Here is a 22,828-nt window from a genome sequence, read left to right as displayed (position 1 = left end):
GATTATATATAGATGATAATACAATTAACAATCTTATAGAACTAATTCTTGCTATCAGTGCATAAGTATCATAGTAATGTATTCCCTCCTTTTGTTTGAATCATTTTGATACTAATCTAGCCTTAAAGGTTTGTATGGTGCCATAGATATGGTATTTCCTTCTAAATACTCATTTGCACTCAATTCATTTAGAATCCTTTGGAGGGTTAACCAATTCCCAAGTGTGATTTGACATAATTGAATCAATTTAATCTTCAATGGCCTCCTTCCAAAAAGTGGAGTCCCTTGAGGACATTGCTTCTTTGAAAGTTTTTGGATCATCCTCTATTTGAAGTACTATTTGATATTGCAAAGTGACTTCCTCATTATTACTTTCAACAAGGTATAGTGTCTATATTAGAGAAAAATTCTCATTTGATCCCAAATATTTGAGCTTTTCGCTCCTTCTATGCAATTGAGGTTGCTCAACAACCATTTTAGGAGTCTTCTCTTGAGGCTCTCTAGTTTGAGTTGGTTCTATTAACTTGTTTTCATGACATCACATGGTCTCAAAGAACTCAACCTCTCTTGATTCAATTATCACATTAGACTCCAAGTCTAATAATCTATAAGAATTGATATTTTTGGGCATTACACACAAATGCACATCTTTTAACCCTTGGACCCAACTTGGTCCTTTTGGGATTGGTGTTCTTGTAATAAGCAAGACACCCCCAAACTTTACAATAAGTGATGTTTGGTTTCTTTCTTTCCATAACTCATATGGAGAGATATTATTTTTCTTAATTGGAATACGATTCAAAATACAACACGCGGATAGCAAGGTTTAACCCCACACACTAAAACTCAATTTTTAATGTAATAGATGTTAGGATTAATGCCCTTTAAAAAAAATGTATTTAAAAATATTTTATGGAATAAATAATTGAAATGAATTTTTTTTTTGCATATATTGATTGTTTATTATTATTGTTAGAATAATATTATATGAATATCAGAAAACTCCCAAGTTCATTATTGTGACTACAATCTTGTATTGGTACGAGAGGATTAAGATTGTAGGGAATGAATTTAAATAGTTCGTAGTAAAACAAAATTATATGGAATCATTGGATTAAATACTGTAAGTGTGGTTCACTAGTATTATGAATACATGTAATCTAGATCCGGATTACTGGTGTAGTAGGACATCTTAGTCTAGGTACTTTGTATAAAGTGGTTATACATGAATGGGACCCAATATGTTATTGATACGTAATAATATTGTTTACTTTATAAGTATTAATTTAACATATATATAAGATGATTGTATACAAATTGATCTTAATCCTGAAGTTATTATGAACTTTTGTTTATGTCATATGAGTTTTTTGATTCAGTCGTTATGGTTTGTCAAAATGATTAGGCTGAAAACTTTTGTTTTGGGAAGTCATTAATGTAGATGGTGGGGGAGACAATATATTCAGATATGCAATCTACACCTTTCCGAGAAGAACTGAATAATGTTTCTCTTAAGGGTTGGCTTTTGGAACTGAAAGGTTATTGAGCTCAAATTCATAAATAAGTTTATGAATTAACCTTCACTAGTAAAGTTAATGATACTTAAGGAAACAAGATATAATTAAAGAGGTTAAACGGAAATTAATTTTTTCTTTAATTATGAACCATTAATAGGGGATTGAATTGTATGTAGTGATTAAATTGATAGACACTTTTTATATTTAGAAGTACTTAATAAATAAATATTTATAATTACAGTGGAATAGTATTGAGATTAATAGATTAAGGTTATTATATTAAAGTGTTTTAGTTAAAAATCTAATTTATTGGAGCTTGAAATTATAGGTCCATATAGGTCTCCGAGATGTCTCTATCAACACTAGTCAAGGTAAGAGTTAAAATTGACAAAAATCAAGAAAATGACATATTTGGAAGAAATTTGTTCTTCAGGGTCAAATATGTAATTGAGACAATGAATTCATTAATATATTAATTTTCAAAATTAATACATTAATTAATATAATTTTTTTAAATTATTTTTTTCAAATAAAATCGTTATTTTTTAAAATGGCATTTCAATAATTAAGATATTTAACTTTGAATTAATTAGTTTTATTTATTTAAATAATGTAAAAATATTGGATTCATTAATTCAAATTGGATTGGAATTTGAAATGATATTTATTTTTTAATTAATCTGATAAGATAAGTTATCATATTTAGATATTTTTGAATAAATAAATATTAAATAATAAAAAAAAGTGGTTGGAACACATCCCTGAAATCAGGGATGTGTTACACGCCAACTAAAGTGGTTGCATTGCAGTTTGCGTGTAATAATGATCCAAGATTGGATCTTGATATTTCTAATATTTATTTAATTATTGTTTTTAAATTTGAATTTTTAATTTTTAATTTGATTAATTCTTTTATAAATCTATCATATAAAAATTGTTTCATGATACTGTTAAGTGAGAGAAAATTATATGCTTTTCAGAGAAAGAGAAAAATATAATGTAAGGATCCTTTGGATTGAGGTGTAGAGATACATCTCAGAAGATCTTGGTCTGAGTATTCACAAGGCTCCTTTGGATTGGATGTTCGTTGGAGTTACTAAAAGATAGCGATGATTCTTGATTGTTCTACAACTAGTAAATCCTCGTCTTTTTCTTTCTCATTGATTAATGTTTTGCATATTAATGGATCCAGTTATTTAATGATTGCTTAAATATTTTTTTGTGAATTCTCTAGGCCCACTACCTCGTGTTTTCCACTACGCATAGGGTAAACTAGCTACCAACAATTGGTACCAGAGCAGTCATTAATCTGTACATGCATTAATTGTTGTGTGGGTATAATATGCATTTTTATATTATTGTAATATGTGATGAATGGATGTATGTTTATTTTGATGAATGTTTGTTTTTAAGAGTCTTTATTATATCGTGTTGTGGGTTTATGACTTGTCCTTATTTTTTCTATATCTACAAAATTGTAAGTCATACGGGGCATAGGATTTTTGTAATTTGATTTTCTATATTTAAAGTTATTTGCAAAAAGTTGAATCCCGAGCCCTTAAGAACCATGAGTGCCCGAGCCCTCTCGACACCCCGAGCCCTTGTGCCCAGCCGCGCTCCTGTGCCTGGACCTGCCTATGTCCCTGCTGCACCTTGTGCCTGCCGTACCCCAAGACTAGCCTTGCCGCACCCGAACGCAAGCCTTGTCGCACCCTTGCGCCTACTGCTGCCTTGCACCAGCCTTGCCACATCCTTGCTCCTACCCAGACACGCCCCATCTGCACCCATTGCCTTTGTGGCTTCGTGTGTTGTTGGCTCTTTGAGCCGCCCCACCAAGTTAAGCCCAAAATTGTAGATCATCACCAATTGGCTCCTTAACCGAGCACTAGGGTGATTGGTGGTTTCCTTGAATTTGTGGGCTTCGGCCAAATTTATAATTGGAATTTTGAAATTCCAATTAAATTTTGAATTAAGTGGCCCAAGTTCAAAATGGACCTAAATGACCAATTGGTCTTTAATTAGCCAAGTTTAATATTTTTAAAAGATTGTTTAAAAATTATTGAAGTCATTTATAATTCTAATTGGGCTTGATGGCATAAAAATAATAGAATGCCCAAAATATGGAGATGGAGATTCTACATGAAGCCTTGGTTTTATTTTCTAATTTATTGGAAGTGTTGTAATTTTCTAGAAATACCCAACACACTCGACTCACATTTTTTTATTCATTTATTTAAAATTTTGAAAGTATTAAATGTGTTTAGAAACATTTTCATGCATTATAACATATCATACATACTACCCACACAGTGTCTAATTAAAACATGCATCCCATATCGAGTAGAAACATCTTTTGATTAGGAACATCCTATTTAATTATATGCATTTAATGTATCATATAATTAATCTATAATAAAGCAGTAAATTGATTTAAGTGTTAATTTCAAAACCTATTTGATGATTAACTTTATTAAATAGGAATGAAATTCTTAATAATTAGAGCATTTATTGACTAGAAAGTTTAAGAGTGTATTTAGTAGTTTGATTAAATCTTGTTTAATGATTAAATGCTTAATCAAATTAGTAATTATAAGAATATCATTTGGTAAATTAATTAGAATAATTTAATTAATTAAAAAGCATAGGATGTTTTGAGAAAACATATATTCTATAATAGTGAGTGGGAGCAAGAGTCACAACAATAACTCCTATGGTCTCTAATATTAATTAACACGGATGTTTCGTGGAATGTACCTCAAGGCGCCTTTATTTGCATCCCCCTTAGGAAGGTTTCTCATTATGTTTTTATTCAAGGTTAACTTCTTTAAAGAATAGGATTGAATGATGTATTTCAAGTTTGACTGACCCTAAGGCACACTCTTAAGTTAAGTCATTAATCTAAAATAATTAGTTACACTCACAAATGCTAACTAGGCTTTCGAGCGGACTAGTTAATCTTGACCAAACTAGCACTTGTTCGTAAGTCAAAAGAGAAAATAGTTGATTTTAAGTTTTCACTTATGGATTAAATTAAGATTAATCTGACCTACCCTAAGGCTGGTCCATTAATTTTCAAATTAATTTATCGTGGAATTAGTAATAATTGTTTTTATGTGTTATTAAAATTTTTATGTGTAATAATTTTCAAATTTACTATTCAAATTTTTTTTGATATTCATAATTTGTGCTAAATTAATTGTGTGATATTTTTTATTTATTTTAGCAATGATGAATAACTTAAACTCTATTACTGCTTTACTTGCAAATGATAAACTCACTGTTGATAATTTTATGAAATAGAAATCAGACATGAACATTGTGTTGATCTTTGAGAACCACAAGTTTGTCTTTGTTGAGGAATGTCCTAAGCTGCCCCCTGCAGTTCAAAATTGCTACGGAGAAGTATGGTGCTTGGATTTTATCCAACAACAAGGGTAAATGCTACTACAAAATTGACGTGTGGTGACTATTTAAAAGTGTTGTATCAACATTCATACATCAGTTCTAATATTGTCGTGTCATACATTAGCATGAGACGACAATTCAAATAAAAGTGTTGTCGTCTGTGTTACAGGAGACGACAATTTATGTACAAGAGTGCTTCCTTGTTGTATATGACACAATAGTTTATAAGCAAGTGTCATTATATGAAACAACAGTTTTTAGACAGGCATCATGCCCTATGTTTCATGAGAAAACAAAATGTATTTAGATTGTGTTTTCTAGAGATTGACGCACCATAAACAAAAATTGAGAATTTTTTTATTTGTTGTTTTAAACCACCATTATTCATTCAATATTTCTCATATAAATAATATAATCCAAACAAAATAAATATCAACAAAATCATAAACTAATGTTACAAAATCAAAATGTATCATTGACTTAACTATGTTAGATCAAAATAGAACTCTCAAACTAAATACAAATAATATATAAATATATATATATATATATCAATCCTAGACCATACTTCTCACAAGGTTGAAAAGAAGTCATTCAAGCAGTTCACGTCTCCTAATAGATTTAGTTCTTTGCTGGTGTACGGTAATCCTTGATTAATGTATCTACAAAACAACAAAGTAATAATTAGATTAATAAATAATTTTTATTAAATACATTAAAAAAAACACAAAGCAACATGATGTATACATTTCCATTTATTTTCTCTGATGTCAGACTAGATTTCATAAAAGCATTAAACAAGTTGTGGTTCAATTAAATAATACTAGAATATATAGAAATATATATGTATATATAACACATCTCAAATATATCATTCAATTTCATATTAAATGAAAATTACTGTACTACTAAAATAACCAAGTCCATATTAACATATTAATTAAGTAAATAAATGTTCACTGGTGTGACATTCGTCTCTTTTGAGCAAGAGAAAAAAAGGTGTAGTGGCGTCGATTTCCATTACAAGCTGGGCAGTCGACTTCTCAAAGTTGAAGAGATCTGTCGCCGTTTGCCTGGGTTGTCGCTCCGAGAATGAGGCGCCGCTAACTGCTATCACACGAACGGTGCGACCATGTCCAACGTCTCCGTCGCACACCCAAAGGGAAGAGAATAGAGTGAGATTAAGAGAGAGAGGAGTGATAGCAGCTGAGTTCTTTGGAATGAAATGAGAAATAGAAGAGAGAAGTCTCTTCTATATACAAAGTGTGTAGATAACAGAAATTATTAGTTTTAACAGTTTGTTTTGTTAACTTTAATAGAATAGTCTAACTATTAAATAAAATACACATTTAAAATTAACTAAAAGTAGATATTTATTAAATATATTAATATAATTTCAAATATCATATCATCATTATAATAATATTTAATATCAGACAACGTATATAATAATTATTCTAATATAAAATCAAATTCAAATTTTACAAAATATTATTATTATAATAATATATAACATAAGGCTCGATATTTAGTATTTATAACAATATAAATTTAAATGTTTTATAAAATATTATTATGATAATATTATATAATTATAATTATTACTAATTATATTAATATGAGTTCAAATATAATAAAATATTATAATTATAATAATATTTAATACAAGTTTGGACATTTTAATACTTTTATTAATATAAATTTAAATATTATAAAATATTTTTATAATAATAATATCATATAATACATAATTTTTATTTTTATTAAAAAAATGATAATTTATGTTTAAAAAGGTTATTATATTATATATATATTTAAAAAATTTATAAACAATATTTTAGTTTAATTTTTTATTTTATATATAATATTATTTATTTGAAATTTATATAAAAATAATATAAATTAAATAAACATAATTAATAAATTCTATACATAAGAAAGTGTGCATTGCACGTTGGTTGCTTGTATCTAGTAGAGGAAGATAAAGGAAAGAGGCGGCTTGTTTGTTTTAGAGGAGAGGGTGATAATGCAATGAGAGAGCTAGGGTTGTATATTGAATTTTCTTATAACAATTTTATTAATATGTGTATATATATTAAAAAACAAAACTATGCACCCTTTTTGGGCCACGTTTTTTGTTGTGCCTTAGTAAAAATAAAACGTTTTGGCAAGTATGGATTTTTTATTTATATTCTTTGACAAAAAATTTAATTTCTTTATTATAAACATACTAGTTTTTATTAGTTTTAAAAAATTATTATTATTATAGTATGTTATTAAGTAATTTTTTATTTATATTTTATATAAAAGATATTTAATTAAAAATATAATACAATACATAAATTTATTAATAACTATTAAATATTATTAAAAATTAAATAAATTATTTAAATAGTTTATTTTTAACTAAAACAAATTTAGTTTTACATATTATTAATTAAGAATTTTTTTATACAAGTTTGATTAGTACTTGATTAAGAAAATTGTATTGGATGAGACAACAATTTTCGTATAAATGTCGTCTCATGTTAAAACTAGACATGTTACGACATTCGTACTAAAATTGTCGTCTCATGTAAGTTTTAATTTGCATGGCACGATAGTTTGAGAGCTATTGTTATGTCATGTCTATTTTTGACCTGGGACGACAGTTATACGAAAATTGTTGTTTGTTGTATGTTGCCTAAGTACAATTTTGTAGTTGTAACGTCCCAAAATTCCTAATAAGGCTTAGTGTCTTGATAGGGGATTAGGAGGGCAAAATAGGAATATTATGTGAAATAATTATATATTGATGTGATTTTGTGAATTGCATGGGTTATATTATTATATAGTTAATTATGTCTGTGTAGGTGTATTAAATGTGTGAAATAGGCTCGCTTTTATTTAAAGGAGCATATTTGTAAGTTTGACCCGTTGATGGTCTAATTGTAATTATATGATATTATTTTATTGAGACCACATTATTTAGTAGATAAATTTTAGATACTCGGCAGAACTCGATCCTTTCGAGCAAGATAGCGGTGTAATCACAACGAGAAATTTATACCTGGCTTGGGGAGAGCCAAAAGGTATTTTTGTTATTCGGTGAGTTACCATGACTCATTAGATTATGAGACATATTATGGGAGAATTAGTAATATTACAAGTTTAACATAATTAACTGGGAATTTTAAGTGTAATGAGAGATGGGAGTGCAAAATGACGGTTTAACACTTAGTAGACTTTGAGGGAGAATTTGGCCTACAGGTCATTTTGGTCTTTTGGACCCTTAGGCTATTTTGCAGCTGAGTTTATTAACTCAGGCAATAGAGAAAAAAATAGAGAAACACAAACCAAAACAGAATTTCTCTCTCTCTCTCTCTCTCTCTATATATATATATATATATATATCTATCTATATGTTTGGAGGTTTATGAAGGGATTGTGATTTTAAAACATGGAAGCAAGCTAGCTAGGGATTTGAAGTGGCTCTAAGGATAGTGGGGAAGCTTGTGCGCTGGCTAATGATCAGGGGAAACATTTTCAGCTGAGGTAAACTCATGTCCTTGACCCTAGATTTTAGTTTTTGAATTTCTAGGGAATTTTTATGTTCAATTGAGTTTTAAGTTTGCTTTTGATATGTCTAAGTTGTTGGGACTGTAACACCCTAAGTTGCTAATAAGGTTTAGGACCTTGATTAGCGTGCCTAGAGGGAAATGAGTGAAATAATATGATAATATATGAATTTAAATGAATATGTGATTAGAATGCATGTTTAGGTAGTATAAATATGTGTGTGAGCCCCATTTACATGATAGGGGTAAATTGGTAACTTTAGCCCGTTGAGGGCATAAATGTGATAATTATATTATGTGATTTGTACCACGTGGATGTGGTGATATTAATGTGATGCACGTGCCGAGACGGTCCTAGAGAGCTAGATAACTTAAAAGTCACAACGAGATTTTATACCCGGCTCGGGAGGAGCTCAGGGGTGTTTTGGGGATTTTGTAAATTTAGTTCTTGTGAGTTAATGGTAATTGGTGAATTGGTAACTTGTGTAACCGTTAGTAACTGCTGAGAGTAACAAATTCAGATGGAGAAATGGTAGAATTGTAATGTAAGTAAAAGGACAAGAGTTCCCTTGAGGCTTAGTTAGGAAGGGATTTTAATGGAGGGAGAAGATGGTCTTTTGGCAGTAGTTTAGATAGCTTTGGCTGAGGGAAATGGATATACACGATCCTTTATGCTAGGTGTGACTGAAATTAAGATTTGGAGGGCTAGAGAAATCAAGAAGGAAAAGGGAGAATTAAGAACTTAGAAGGCAAAGTGGAAGAGGAAGTGAGCTGTGTTCTTTAAGGCTAGTGAAGAGCTTAAGGGTGTGGAATCAAACACAGATCAAGGTCTACACTGAGGTAAGGATTTAGTCCCTGTTTTTGTTAAGTTTTGAACTTGATTTTGGAAGGAATTGAAAGATAGCCATGGCTTGTTTTGCATGAGAATTCAGCTGGTTTATCAAGGGGAATTCGGTTTAAAGCTGGGATTGGAGGGAGCTCAAGTTGAATTTTCGATTGAGGTAAGAGTATTAAACATGTTTGAAATCTCATAACTATTATGGTTAAGAATCTGGAGGTCTGGTTTGCACTTCTCTCAAGTTTTGGTTTAAGTGTTTGAAATCTGAAACTTAAGTATGAATTTTGGGAGTGGTTGTGTAATTGAGCTAGATTATGATGTTTATAGGTTGTTGAATGGTCTATTTGGGGTTTTGAGTTGGTTTTGGGGCTTAGGTATGAGTTTGGGATGATTTGAAGTGGTTTTGGTTCGGGGAAATGAAAGGGAAAAACCAGATTTCTGGGTTCACGAAGGAGCACCGCGGCCCTGTTCTTGGGCGTCGCGGCACGAGGCTGTGTCTGAGGAGAGGAAGCTCTCTGACTTGCTGGGCGCTGCAGCCCTCTAGGGCAGCGCCGCCGCGGCGCTAGGCCATTTTCAGAACATGAGATTTTACAATTTTGAGCCTTTGCTCCGGGGGTTCGGGGGATGTCTTCGATGTATTGTTTTAGGGATTTGGGGGATTTCGAGAATGTGAGATTGGTCCCGGGAAGTGGTTTTGGGATTTATTAGTATTAAAGGATGTTTTATATGTGTTGTGACTAGGTCTTTGGAGAGGCTCGGGTTAGAGGACCGTGCTCGCGGCTTTGGGGCATCGGAAGCTCGGGATACAGGTAAGAAAACTGTAGCACCTGTAGAGCGGGGGGCTTGGGCCCATAGTTTTGTTGCAGGGCGCGGCCCTAGATTATATTATTGCCAGGATGTACCATTACATGAGTGATTATATATTTGGTTGTTAATTGAGAATGCTAAATGTGGGAATAGCTGCATGAACGGCGAAGGGCCGGGAACGGTGAAATGCCGAGAATGACGAAGGGCCGGGAATACCACTTAGCACATGGAGTGCTTGTGGCTAGGGTGAGACCCCAGTGGATACATGGGATATCCATACGGTGTGGACTGGGATCCCAGGCTTTGGTAACACTTCTGGGACGACATGGTCGTATATGTGTTAGATTTTATGGACTGTCTGACTAGATGTGAGCTATTTGCTGTAATGACTGTATATTATGCATATGTTATGTACTCTTTGAGTTTTCTTGCTGGTCTTCGGCTCACGGGTGCTCTGTGTTGCAGGTAAGGGCAAAGAGAAGGTGAACCAGCCATGAGTACGGAGAGCGTGGGGGCAGCGCGTACATGTTCGGCTTGCCCAACTGCTTTGGTTGGGAATATTTTTTTGAGAAATGGCTGTATAAACCCTAGTTTTGATGGTTGATTACTTATAAACTTGTTTTGAGTTGTAAATATTTTATAAACTGAGTTATGGGATCCCGAATGTTAAACTCTTGAACTTTTAATGAAATAGAATACTTTTCAAAGATTACAGCCTAGACTTTAACCTAATCACACTTTTATTTTAAAAAAAACCTCGTTTAGCGAGTTGATTGTACATTTTAACCTCACTTAGTAACAGCTCTAAGGTAGTAGGGCGTTACAACTTGGTATCAGAGCGAGCTAAGGTTTATTGGTTCTAGAGACTGACTAAACATGTACGCACACTGCCATTGAAAAGCTCGACTCAGGGTTGATTGGTATAGTTGATTATTATGCTTGAATATGTGCTTGGTTGTCCTGGTTGCCTGCTTAGTTTATAAAGAGCATGCTAAGTGAAATAACATATGCATGTTGCCAGGGCAAGGCTCGTTGTGTGTTATATGCTATTTGTATTATATTTGGATTGTGGATTTTGGTAGATAGTTGAGAATGGGAGGTGGAATTGGATTTTGTTATCATGCCTGATGAGCGGTGTCACTGATTGCAGGCATATAGTTATAATGCCTCGGCAATCGTCCAGACTCCGTGGCAACCGGGCCGAGGATGACAATCAGGGTCAGGACCCTCCACCTGCCCCACAGAACTGGCAGCAGATATTGGCTGAAATGGAGGCTAGACTGCAGAGAATAGAGGAAGAACTCCGTCAGATGAGGGAACAGGCCCCTCCACAGGTTGCAGGGTTACCAATACATCAGAATGTGCCGCCAGTGCTGGTTCAGCCTGTGACTGAGAACAGGTGGGAACCCTTGTACGAAAGGTTCAGGAAGCAACAACCTCCTACCTTCGAGGGTGGATCGGGCCCACTGCGGGCAGAGCAGTGGATGAACATGATTTCCTTGATCCTAGACTTTATGGGGGTTGAGGGAAGTGAAAGGATAACTTGTGCCAGCTATATGTTTAGAGACAATGCCCGCATCTGGTGGGATGTGGTGAGACAGCGGAGGAATGTTGCAGTCATGACTTGGGAAGAATTCAAGAGTGTCTTCAATGATAAATACTACAGCATAGCAGTTCGAGCTGCGAAGGTTGATGAGTTTATCAACCTGACATAGAACAGGTTATCAGTTACAGAGTATGCCTTGAGGTTTGACAAACTGGCGAAGTTTGCGCCAGACCTTGTGCCGACAGATGTGGCCAGGAGAGATAGATTTATACGGGGGTTGAATGTGATGATCGCTTGTGATGTGAATATTACACTGGTTCCAGAGACTACTACTTATACACAAGCAGTGGATAAGGCCCTTACTGCAGAGAGGGCTGAGGATCAGATATGGAAGGACAGCGCTGTTAGGCGCGATGGCAGGAGGACGGTGCCTCCTTTTGTTGGGTCTAGTCAGGACAGTGGCCCCAGTGAGCAGAAAAGAAGGGTTCCAGAATCATTTACTCCTCCTAGTTCTGATAGGAGAGTGCAGGGTTCTGTTGGTGGCCGTCAGGGCAGTGGTGACAACTGGAGGAGTTTTCTAGTGTGTCCTCGGTGCAGGCGACGACATCAGGGTGAGTGCCGGATTAGGGCATGTTTTGTCTGTGGGAGTGCCAACCATCTGAAGAAAGACTGCCCACAAGTTAGAAAGGAAGAGCCAAAGCAGGGAGACAATCTCGCTCTGCCAGGGTATTCGCTTTGACTCAGACTGAGGCGGAGGCTAGTCCCTCAGTTGTGATAGGTCAGATCTCTAGCGCTGGTTCTTTGTATGCTGCATTGATTGATTCAGGGGCTACCCACTCATTTGTATCTGCTAGGGTGATAGACCAACTTTGTAGACCTAGTATTGTGTATGCTAGGAATTTTCAGACTTTGTTGCCAACAGGAGAACTGGTCGTCTCTAGGAGATGGATTAGAGCATTACCAGTAGAGATAGATGGCAGGGAATTGTTTGTTGATCTGGTTACACTAGACATGGATGATTTTGATATGATATTAGGGATGGATTGGTTAATGAGGTATGGAGCAACGATTGATTGCAAGCAACATATGGTGACTTTTGAACCGGAAGGTGAGGTGCCTTTTGTATTTGTGGGGACGGTGAATGGGCCGCTGATGCCTATGATTTCAGCACTAAAGGCTAGAGACCTGATGCAGAAAGGCTACATAGGATTCCTAGCGAGTGTTGTAGATACTTCTAAGGTGGTAACAGTGGGACCGAATGAAACCAGGTTGGTATGTGAGTTTCCAGACTTGTTCCCAACAGACTTGCTGGGGTTGCCGCCACAGCGGGAGATTGAGTTTGTCATAGAGTTGGCACCGGGGGTAGAGCCAGTTTCAAGGGCACCCTATAGAATGGCTCCAGCAGAGTTAAAGGAATTAAAGATTCAGTTACAGGAGTTATTGGATTTGGGGTTCATTAGACCGAGTTTCTCGCCGTGGGGTGCTCCAGTGCTGTTTGTTAAGAAGAAGGATGGGTCGCTTAGGATGTGCATTAACTACAAGAAGTTGAATAAGCTGACCATTAAGAACAAGTATCCACTGCCTAGGATTGATGATTTATTTGATCAGCTTCAGGGGAGTACGGTGTTTTCAAAGATTGATCTTCGGTCAGGATATCATCAGTTGAGAATTAAAGAGGAGGACATACCGAAGACAAATTTTCGGACAAGGTACGGGCATTATGAATTTCTGGTTATGTCCTTTGGATTAACCAATGCCCCAGCAGCTTTCATGGACATGATGAGTAGAATTTTCAAGGACTACCTGGATAAGTTTGTAATTATGTTTATTGACGATATACTAGTATACTCCTGGTCAGAGACAAAGTATGAGCATCATCTGCGTCTAGTATTGCAGCGATTGAGAGAGCATAAGCTATATGCTAAGTTTAGCAAGTGTGAGTTATGGTTACCGCAAGTTACATTCTTGGGCCATATCATTTGTAAGGAGGGGATACTGGTTGACCCAAGTAAGATAGAGGTAGTGAGAGATTGGCCTAGACCGAGCAACGTTCCTGAAGTCAGAAGTTTTTTTGGATTAGCAGGGTACTACCGACGGTTTGTAGAGGGATTCTCCATAATTGCTACTCCACTGACAGAGTTGACAAGAAAGAAAACTAAGTATGTGTGGACAGATCGGTGTGAGAATAGCTTTAAAGATTTGAAGCGGTGATTGATTACTGCACCAGTGTTGAGTCTGCCGACAGAGAATGAGAAGTTCGTGGTGTACTGTGATGCTTCTAGACAGGGTTTGGGATGTGTGTTGATGCAGGCAGGGAAAGTAATAGCTTATGCATCAAGGCAGTTAAAGGAGTACGAGCAGAGATATCCCACGCATGACCTGGAGTTGGTTGCAGTGGTATTCACGCTTAAGGTGTGGAGGCATTATCTGTATGGTGAAAAGTGCGAGATATACACTGATCACAAGAGTCTAAAGTATTTCTTTACCCAAAAAGATCTGAATATGCGCTAGAGGAGGTGGCTAGAGTTGGTAAAGGATTACGATTGTGACATTTTATATCATCCTGGAAAGGCTAATGTAGTGGCTGATGCATTGAGCCGGAAGGGCCCAGGTCAGCTGTATAGTTCGAGGCAGATATCAGACAGGCTAGTTGAGGAGATGGCCAGAGCAGGTATAGAGTTAGTGGTTGGTAGGTTAGCCAACATAACTCTCCAGTCTATGCTCCTTGAGAGGATTAAGGAAGCACAGGGAAAGGATCCCAGGTAGTTGAACGTAGGATAATGCCCTAGCTGGGACGATTAAGGACTTCTCCATTTCGGAGATGGGCCTATTGAGGTACAAAGGACGGATTTATGTTTCGATTGATCCAGATATTCGACGAGAGATTCTAGATGAGGCCCACACCACTCCCTACTCTCTACAGTCGGGTACTACGAAGATGTACCAAGACTTGAAAGTTTTGTACTGGTGGTCAGGCATGAAAAGAGATGTGGTAGACTATGTGGCAAGGTGCCTAACTTGTCAGCAAATTAAGGCTGAACATCAGAGGCCAGCAGGGTTGTTGCAGCCTCTAGGGATTCCTGAGTGGAAATGGAAGGATATTGCGATGGACTTTGTGGTTGGATTGCTGAAGACCATGGGTCAACATGTTTTGGTGTGGGTGATTGTAGACAGGTATACTAAGTCTGCCCACTTTTTACCTGTGAGAACAACTTATACTGTGGAGCAGTATGCTGAGCTTTATGTGAAGGAAATTATTCGACTTCATGGGGCTCCAAGGTCGATAGTATCCGACAGAGACCCCACCTTCACCTCCAAGTTTTGGGAGAGCTTGCAAAAGGCCATGGGCACACAGCTACGGTTCAGTACCGCTTACCATCCTCAGATAGATGGGCAGACTGAGAGGAGAATTCAGATACTGGAAGACATGCTTCGAGCCTGTGTGTTAGATTTTGGGGGATCTTGGAGTAAGTATCTCCCATTATTTGAGTTTTCATACAATAATAGCTATCAAGCGACTATCGGAGTGGCTCCGTATGAGATGCTATATGGGAGGAAGTGCAGGTCACCGATACACTGGGATGAGACAGGTGAGAGAGGATATCTAGGTCCTGAGATGGTTTAGAGGACCAATGAGGAAATTGAAAAGATTAGAGCTCGTATGCTCGCCTCCCAGAGTCGTCATAAGAGTTACTCAGATCTGAGACGCAGGAATGTGGAGTTTCAGGTCGGCGATCATGTATTCCTCAGGGTTTCACCCCTGAGAGGAGTGAAACGATTCGGAGTTCGGGGCAAGCTGAGTCCCAGGTTTGTTGGCCCCTTTGAGGTTCTGGAACAAGTTGGAGAGGTAGCTTACAGGTTAGCGATGCCTCCAGCTCTATCAGGGGTTCACAACGTGTTTCATGTGTCTATGCTCCGGAAATATGGATCAGATACTACTCATGTGTTGAGCTATGAGAACTTGGAGTTGGATCAGGATTTATCATACGAGGAGAAACCTGTTCAGATCCTTGATAGGAAGGGCAAAGTCTTGCGGAGCAAGACCATCGCCTTGGTTAAAGTGCTGTGGAGGAACAGCAAGGTTGAAGAGGCGACGTGGGAGCTTGAGTTCGATATGCGGGAGCGGCATCCCGAGTTGTTCACGTAATTTCGAGGACGAAATTCTTGTAAGGAGGGGATAATTGTAACACCCTAAGTTGCTAATAAGGTTTAGGACCTTGATTAGCGTGCCTGGAGGGCAATGAGTGAAATAATATGATAATATATGAATTTAAATGAATATGTGATTAGAATGCATGTTTAGGTAGTATAAATATGCGTGTGAGCCCCATTTGCATGATAGGGGTAAATTGGTAACTTTAGCCCGTTGAGGGCATAAATGTGATAATTATATTATGTGATTTGTACCACGTGGATGTGGTGATATTAATGTGATGCACGTGCCGAGACGATCCTAGAGAGCTAGATAACTCAAAAGTCACAACGGGATTTTATACTTGGCTCGAGAGAAGATCAAGGGTGTTTTGGGGATTTTGTAAATTTAGTTCTTGTGAGTTAATGGTAACTGGTGAACTGGTAACTTGTGTAACCGTTAGTAACTGCTGAGAGTAACAAATTCAGATGGAGAAATGGTATAATTGTAATGTAAGTAAAAGGACAAGAGTGCCCTTGAGGCTTAGTTAGGAAGGGATTTTAATGGAGGGATAAGATGGTCTTTTGGTAGTAGTTTAGATAGCTTTGGCTGAGGGAAATGGATATACACGATCCTTTATCCTAGTTGTGACTGAAATTAAGATTTGGAGGGCTAGAGAAATCAAGAAGGAAAAGGGAGAATTAAGAACTTAGAAGGCAAAGTGGAAGAGGAAGTGAGCTGTGTTCTTTGAGGCTAGTGAAGAGCTTAAGGGTGTGGAATCAAACACAGATCAAGGTCTACACTGAGGTAAGGATTTAGTCCCTGTTTTTGTTAAGTTTTGAACTTGATTTTGGAAGTAATTGAAAGATAGCCATGGCTTGTTTTGCATGAGAATTTAGCTGGTTTATCAAGGGTAATTCGGTTTAAAACTGGGATTGGAGGGAGCTCAAGTTGAATTTTCGATTGAGGTAAGAGTATTAAACATGTTTGAAATCTCATAACTATTATGGTTTAAGAATCTGGAGGTCTGGTTTGCACTTCTCTCAAGTTTTGGTTTAAGTGTTTGAAATCTGAAACTTAAGTATGAATTTTGGGAGTGGTTGTGTAATTGAGCTAGACTATGATGTTTATAGGTTGTTGAATGGTCTATTTGGGGTTTTGAGTTGGTTTTGGGGCTTAGGTATGAGTTTGGGATGATTTGAAGTGGTTTTGGTTCGGGGAAATGCGGGGGAAAACCCCAGATTTCTGGGTTCGCGAAGGAGCGCCGCGGCCCTGTTCTTGGGCGCCGCAGCGCGAGGCTGTGTCTGAGAAGAGGAAGCTCTCTGACTTGCTGGGCGCCGCAGCCCTCTAGGGTAGCGCCGCCGCGGTGCTAGGCCATTTTTAGAACATGAGATTTTACAATTTTGAGTCTTTGCTCCAGGGGTTCGGGGGATGTCTTCGATGTATTGTTTTAGGGATTTGGGGGATTTCGAGAGTGTGGGATTGGTCCCGGGAAGTGATTTTGGGATTGATTAGTATTAAAGGATGTTTTATATGTGTTGTGACTTAGTCTTTGGAGAGGCTCGGGTTAGAGGACCGTGCTCGCGACTTTGGGGCATCGAAAGATCGGGATACAGGTAAGAAAACTGTAGCACCTGTAGAGCGGGGGGCTTGGGCCCATAGTTTTGTTGCAGGGCGCAGCCCTAGATTATATTATTGCTAGGATGTTCCATTACATGAGTGATTATATATTTGGTTGTTAATTGAGAATACTAAATGTGGGAATAGCTTAATGAACGGCGAAGGGCCGGGAACGGCGAAAGGCCGAGAACGACGAAGGGTCGGGAATACCACTTAGCACATGGAGTGTTTGTGGCTAGGGTGAGACCCCAGTGGATACATGGGATATCCATACGGTGTGGACCGGGATCCCAGGCTTTGGTAACACTTCTGGGACGGCATGGCCGTATATGTGTTAGATTTTATGGACTGTCTGACTAGATGTGAGCTATTTGTTGTAATGACTGTATATTATGCATATGTTATGTACTCTTTGAGTTTTCTTGCTGGGCTTCGGCTCACGGGTGCTCTGTGTTGCAGGTAAGGGCAAAGAGAAGGTCAACCAGCCATGAGTACGGAGAGCGTGGGGGCGGCGCGTACATGTTTGGCCTGCCCAACTGCTTTGGTTGGGAATATTTTTTTGAGAAATGGCTGTATAAACCCTAGTTTTGATGGTTGATTACTTATAAACTTGTTTTGAGTTGTAAATATTTTATAAACTGAGTTATGGGATCCCGAATGTTAAACTCTTGAACTTTTAATAAAATAGAATACTTTTAAAAGATTACAGCCTAGACTTTCACCTAATCACACTTTTATTTTAAAAAAAAATCCTCGTTTAGCGAGTTGATTGCACATTTTAACCTCACTTAGTAATGTCTCTAAGGTAGTAGGGCGTTACAGGGACCATTATTATGATCGAAACAGGTGAAAACCATGGTTTGAGATGGTTTTTGGAGGATTGGCAATTCCAAAAATCGCTAGTTTTCTGAGTTTGCAGGGTCGCGATGCGGCCTTGCTCTTGGGGCACCGCGACCCTTATGAAATCAAATGGATAAGTAGGTGCCTTGAACTGCCTTGGTGCTACGGCACTAGGTGGGTTTTACCACAACGTATGCCCTGTGGTTTTGGGCTCGGGGATCTCTAACTTGTTGCGTCGCGGCCCTTAGTGGGGGGCACTGCAGCTCAAAAAATGGAAATGAGAAAAAAAAATGGGTTTTGGGAGCTGGGAACCAAATCTAAGGGCTCGAAAATGGTTCTACTGCCGAATTAGTAGCATGCATGGTCCTTCAGGCTACGACTAGGTCTGGAAGCCTTTATTAGTTCATTTCCTCGTAGTCATTCATCGTTATTATTGTAATAAGGGTGAACTGTTAGGCTTGGGAAGAAAGGACTGTACTCGGGGGTCGTCAAACACTATTTACTCAAGACTGAGGTAAGAAAACTGCACCCGCTCTGTGTTCAGGGCTTGGCCCAGTTATGGTACATGGTTATAGCTATGCTGAGAGTGTTTGATTAAACATGTTAATTACGACGTGTTTACCTGTGTTAATTGCGACTTGTTAATTTCATAATTTAGTCTCAGTTGATTCATTGGGTAAGTGAAAACTTAGACAATCTAATCCTTTCTTAGCCACTATCTCTTCTTCTCTTCTAGATCTCTATCTCATGTGTTGAGAACCAGCCCACACTAGTTCTAGGTTGATCAAGGCCTTGGTGAGGAAGACCGTGTTGCTGATCTAGTGCAATGTCTTGATAATACTCTGCTACAGAAAGGAATCAAGGGTTAGAGGGATTGAAGGAAGGCGTTGTTCGAGTTCCGCTGTGTATATGTATGTTTTTGTACTTAACTCTGTATTTGTATCAATTTCATAGGAGCATGTTCTAGGAATTCACATGTTTGTTTGATAATATGTGAATCACATGAAAATAAATAAAGAACCTGCAATATGTATATCCTACAAATGGCCTCAGAGCCATAGGTTGCTAGTTTATTTTTATGAATGAACATGTATGAAATTGATTGATATGTGTACGGTATTAATTGGATAGTACATGTTATTGGTACATGTTTATGTTTTCTTATGTAAATTTAGCAAGAATTTGGTTGATTTTTGCTTGTTTTGGGATTGAAAAACTACATAGATTTTTTTTAAAAAAAAATTGGACAGGTTGGGCAGCATGCCTGCTAGGCACGCATGAAAATGCCACCGGGACCCCCGGGCCGTACGGTGGACCTGCATAGGCCCGCATATCGCTATTTCACAAAAAAGTTTTTTTTTAAAAATTGGATATTTTGTGTAGTTAAGCTTAAAATATTTAAAATTGATTACCTCATTATTTTAAATATTTTAGCTTTTTCAAATATTTTGAATAAGTTATCTAATAATCAAGATATTTTAAGATATTTTTTTTATTTTGTTATAAATGAAATATTAAAATTAGTATCTGATTATTCAAGATATTTTTACTATTAAAATATTTTGAGATTTTATAATTGCTTAAAATATTTAAAAATAAAATATCTTCTCATTTCTAACAACTTCACAACCAAGTTTAAATTAATTATTTAAAATTGAATTTTGTTTGATAAATTCTATTTTAATTAATTTAATATTTTGCAACTTGTTTAATTAATTATATTGAATTTTGTCTGATGAATTCCATGCTAATTAATCATGGTATTTTGCAAAATAGTATATTGTTGTGGTAAATTTACATGATTTAATAATACATGCTTATAGAGTAACATGTTAGCCCCATCCAATTATTAATATATCAAACATCATTATTAAGTTAAATTTTGAATTTGAGCTTTAAATATAAGTATAATGATAACCAAATTTGATTAGAAACAAATTAATTCTAATTTTTTGATTAATTTTCAATGGTAATTTTAGAATTAATGGAAAAATTATAACTATGATTTATTAATTTTGCAAACCTAAGTTGGTATATAGATTATTTTAATAATTTGACAAACCTAAGTTAGTTTATTGATTATTTTAATAATTTGGCGAACCTATGTTGGTTTATTGATTATCTTAAGAATTTAGCAAACCTAAGTTCATAGTTTTCAAAAAGAATAAAATACTAAAATATTTAATAATGAGTTTTAAAAATTTGAATTCGATCTCCACCGTTGATTTAACAAGGTTAGAGTTCTGTGGGGCCTCATGATGCTTTGATTTCGTCTCCCTACGAAAGGTGTTCACTGGACCTCTTAACATGGTTAAATTTCTTAGAATAAATGGTTATAGATAGACCTTTTATCGACTCATCCCTACAATGACTATAGGAATTAGTCTATAATAATTGAAACCATGGGTGAAACTTATAAAGTAAGAAATATTTGTGACTCTCGCCTACTAGGACAGATGAGTTTTTGTTACTTTGATCGGATGGATAGGTAGTTGATAATAGTTTATGACATTTTATTAATTGAGATGTTTCTCTATTTAACTATGTGAATATTTATGACTCTCGCCTACCGGGACACATGGGTTCATGGCTAGTTAAAGTACCTAAGAAATAGAAGATAAGTGTTTTAGTATTTTGCTTGTCTCAAAACATTTTGTTTGTTGTACTATTTCTAAAAATTGAATGAATAAATGTTTGTCAAGCAATGTGTTGATTTCTACTTAGTTGATATTCGTAGCTCTAGGCTTCCAACCCCATAATCTATCTAATCTCAAGAAGGTTACTATATGGTGAGAATCTCATGAAATGCTTGTCCAAGATCAACATGGTGTTGATAATGGACAACATCGAGTTTGTGATAATCAAAGATATTCCTATTTTTCCTATGCAACGATCGCCAAATCTCTTAAAGAGGATTGTTGATGGTGGTTCGAGTAAAGGAAATGATGATAATACTACTAAACAAGCTCATTGAGAAGTTGCTTTAAGCTTCTTCTTCGAAGAGAAAATGAGCAAGAAATTCAAACAAAAGGAACAAGAAGTTCACTGGCAAGGCACCAAATGCTACAAAGCATCTTGGGACAAGGCTTGATTATAAGTACATAAAAAAAGGGAGTGTTTCCAACTGTAAGGAGACTAGGAATTGGAACAAGAATGTCCGGCACTCAAGGCATATGGAAGCCAAGATAACAAAATTTGTCTTGGATGCATGTGATTTTCGAGGATGATACTTCGGTTTTGGATCGCTGAATCAAAATCTACTAGACATGCATGTACCTTTTCACAACTTTTTACCACTGGTAAAACCATGAAGGATAAATAGCCACAACTTGGAATCCATCAAGGGTTGTTCGTACCAAACAAGGAAAAGGATAAGCTTGAATGAATTTTATAAATAAATATATTCTTTTAATTTAAGTTTTTCTTATTACATCAACAACAATTTGTAGTTAGTTTCACAGGTAATAAAATCTTATTTCTTTCAATGGATATGAATTGTGGGGTGGATTTATGAAAAAAAGAGTTATACCTATTGCAAGTGAATAAACCCTATATTCTAAATAATGAGTTTTGTAAGATAGCTAAATCTAGGACCGTTAAACGACAAAAAGGTCAATAACGTTAGAAATGATGTACCTTTGGCATCTTCACTTTGGTCATATTTTCTATGATTGGATTCAAAGACTAACAAAGGATGGGCTTTTGAGGGAACTCACCTAGGGTGACCTACCTATTTGTGTATCTAGTCTCATGGGCAGAATGACAAAGCGTCCATTCTTTGTAATAAGAGAAAGGGCCAAAGAACCACTAGGGCTAGTATGTTCAATTGTTTGGGGCAAATGAATGTTCAAGCGAGGGGTGGTTATGAGTATTTCGTCACCTTCATCGATGATTGCTCTAGAGACTCATGTGAATACCTAAAGCATAGGAATTCTGAGAATTTATTAAGAATTTCGAAGAATTCATTACTATGGCTTTAAAACCAAAATAGGTAAAATGTTAAAGATCTTGTCATTTCATAGGGGTGGGGGATATTTGGATAATCAGAACCAAGATCATTTAATTGAACTAGGAGAGTTGTCTAAAGCCACTGCCCCAAGGGACATTTGGATAATTAAAACGAACATTTAATTGAACTTGGAGAAATATCTAAAGCAATTGCCCCAAGGACTCTGCAACAGTACGGTGTTGCTGAGCGGTGTGAATCTCGCGTTTATGAAAATGTGTGTTATATGATAAGCTATTCAACTCTACCAACTTCTTACCCAAATTTTTTAAATGTTGTTTCGTCTCAAAGATGTCTCCAAGACACCACTAGAATTATGGAATGGTCATGAACCTAGTTTACGACATTATGGAATTTCGGGGTGTCCTTTTTATGTACTGAGAAAAAAGGTTGGAAAGCTAGATTAACGAATAAAGGTTTGCTTATTTGTTGGCTATTCTAAAGGTACTCAGGGTGGTTTGTTTTATAGTCCAGTAGACAAGAAAGTATTTGTCTCTAAAAATGCTACTTTTCTGGATAACGACTAAATAATGAATTTCATGTCTCGTAGCAAAATCATA

This window comes from Humulus lupulus, chromosome 6, assembly GCF_963169125.1.
Source record: "Humulus lupulus chromosome 6, drHumLupu1.1, whole genome shotgun sequence".
In the NCBI taxonomy this organism is placed as follows: domain Eukaryota; kingdom Viridiplantae; phylum Streptophyta; class Magnoliopsida; order Rosales; family Cannabaceae; genus Humulus; species Humulus lupulus.
The sequence above is the reverse complement of the archived record's forward strand: the minus strand, read 5'-3'. Positions refer to the sequence as shown.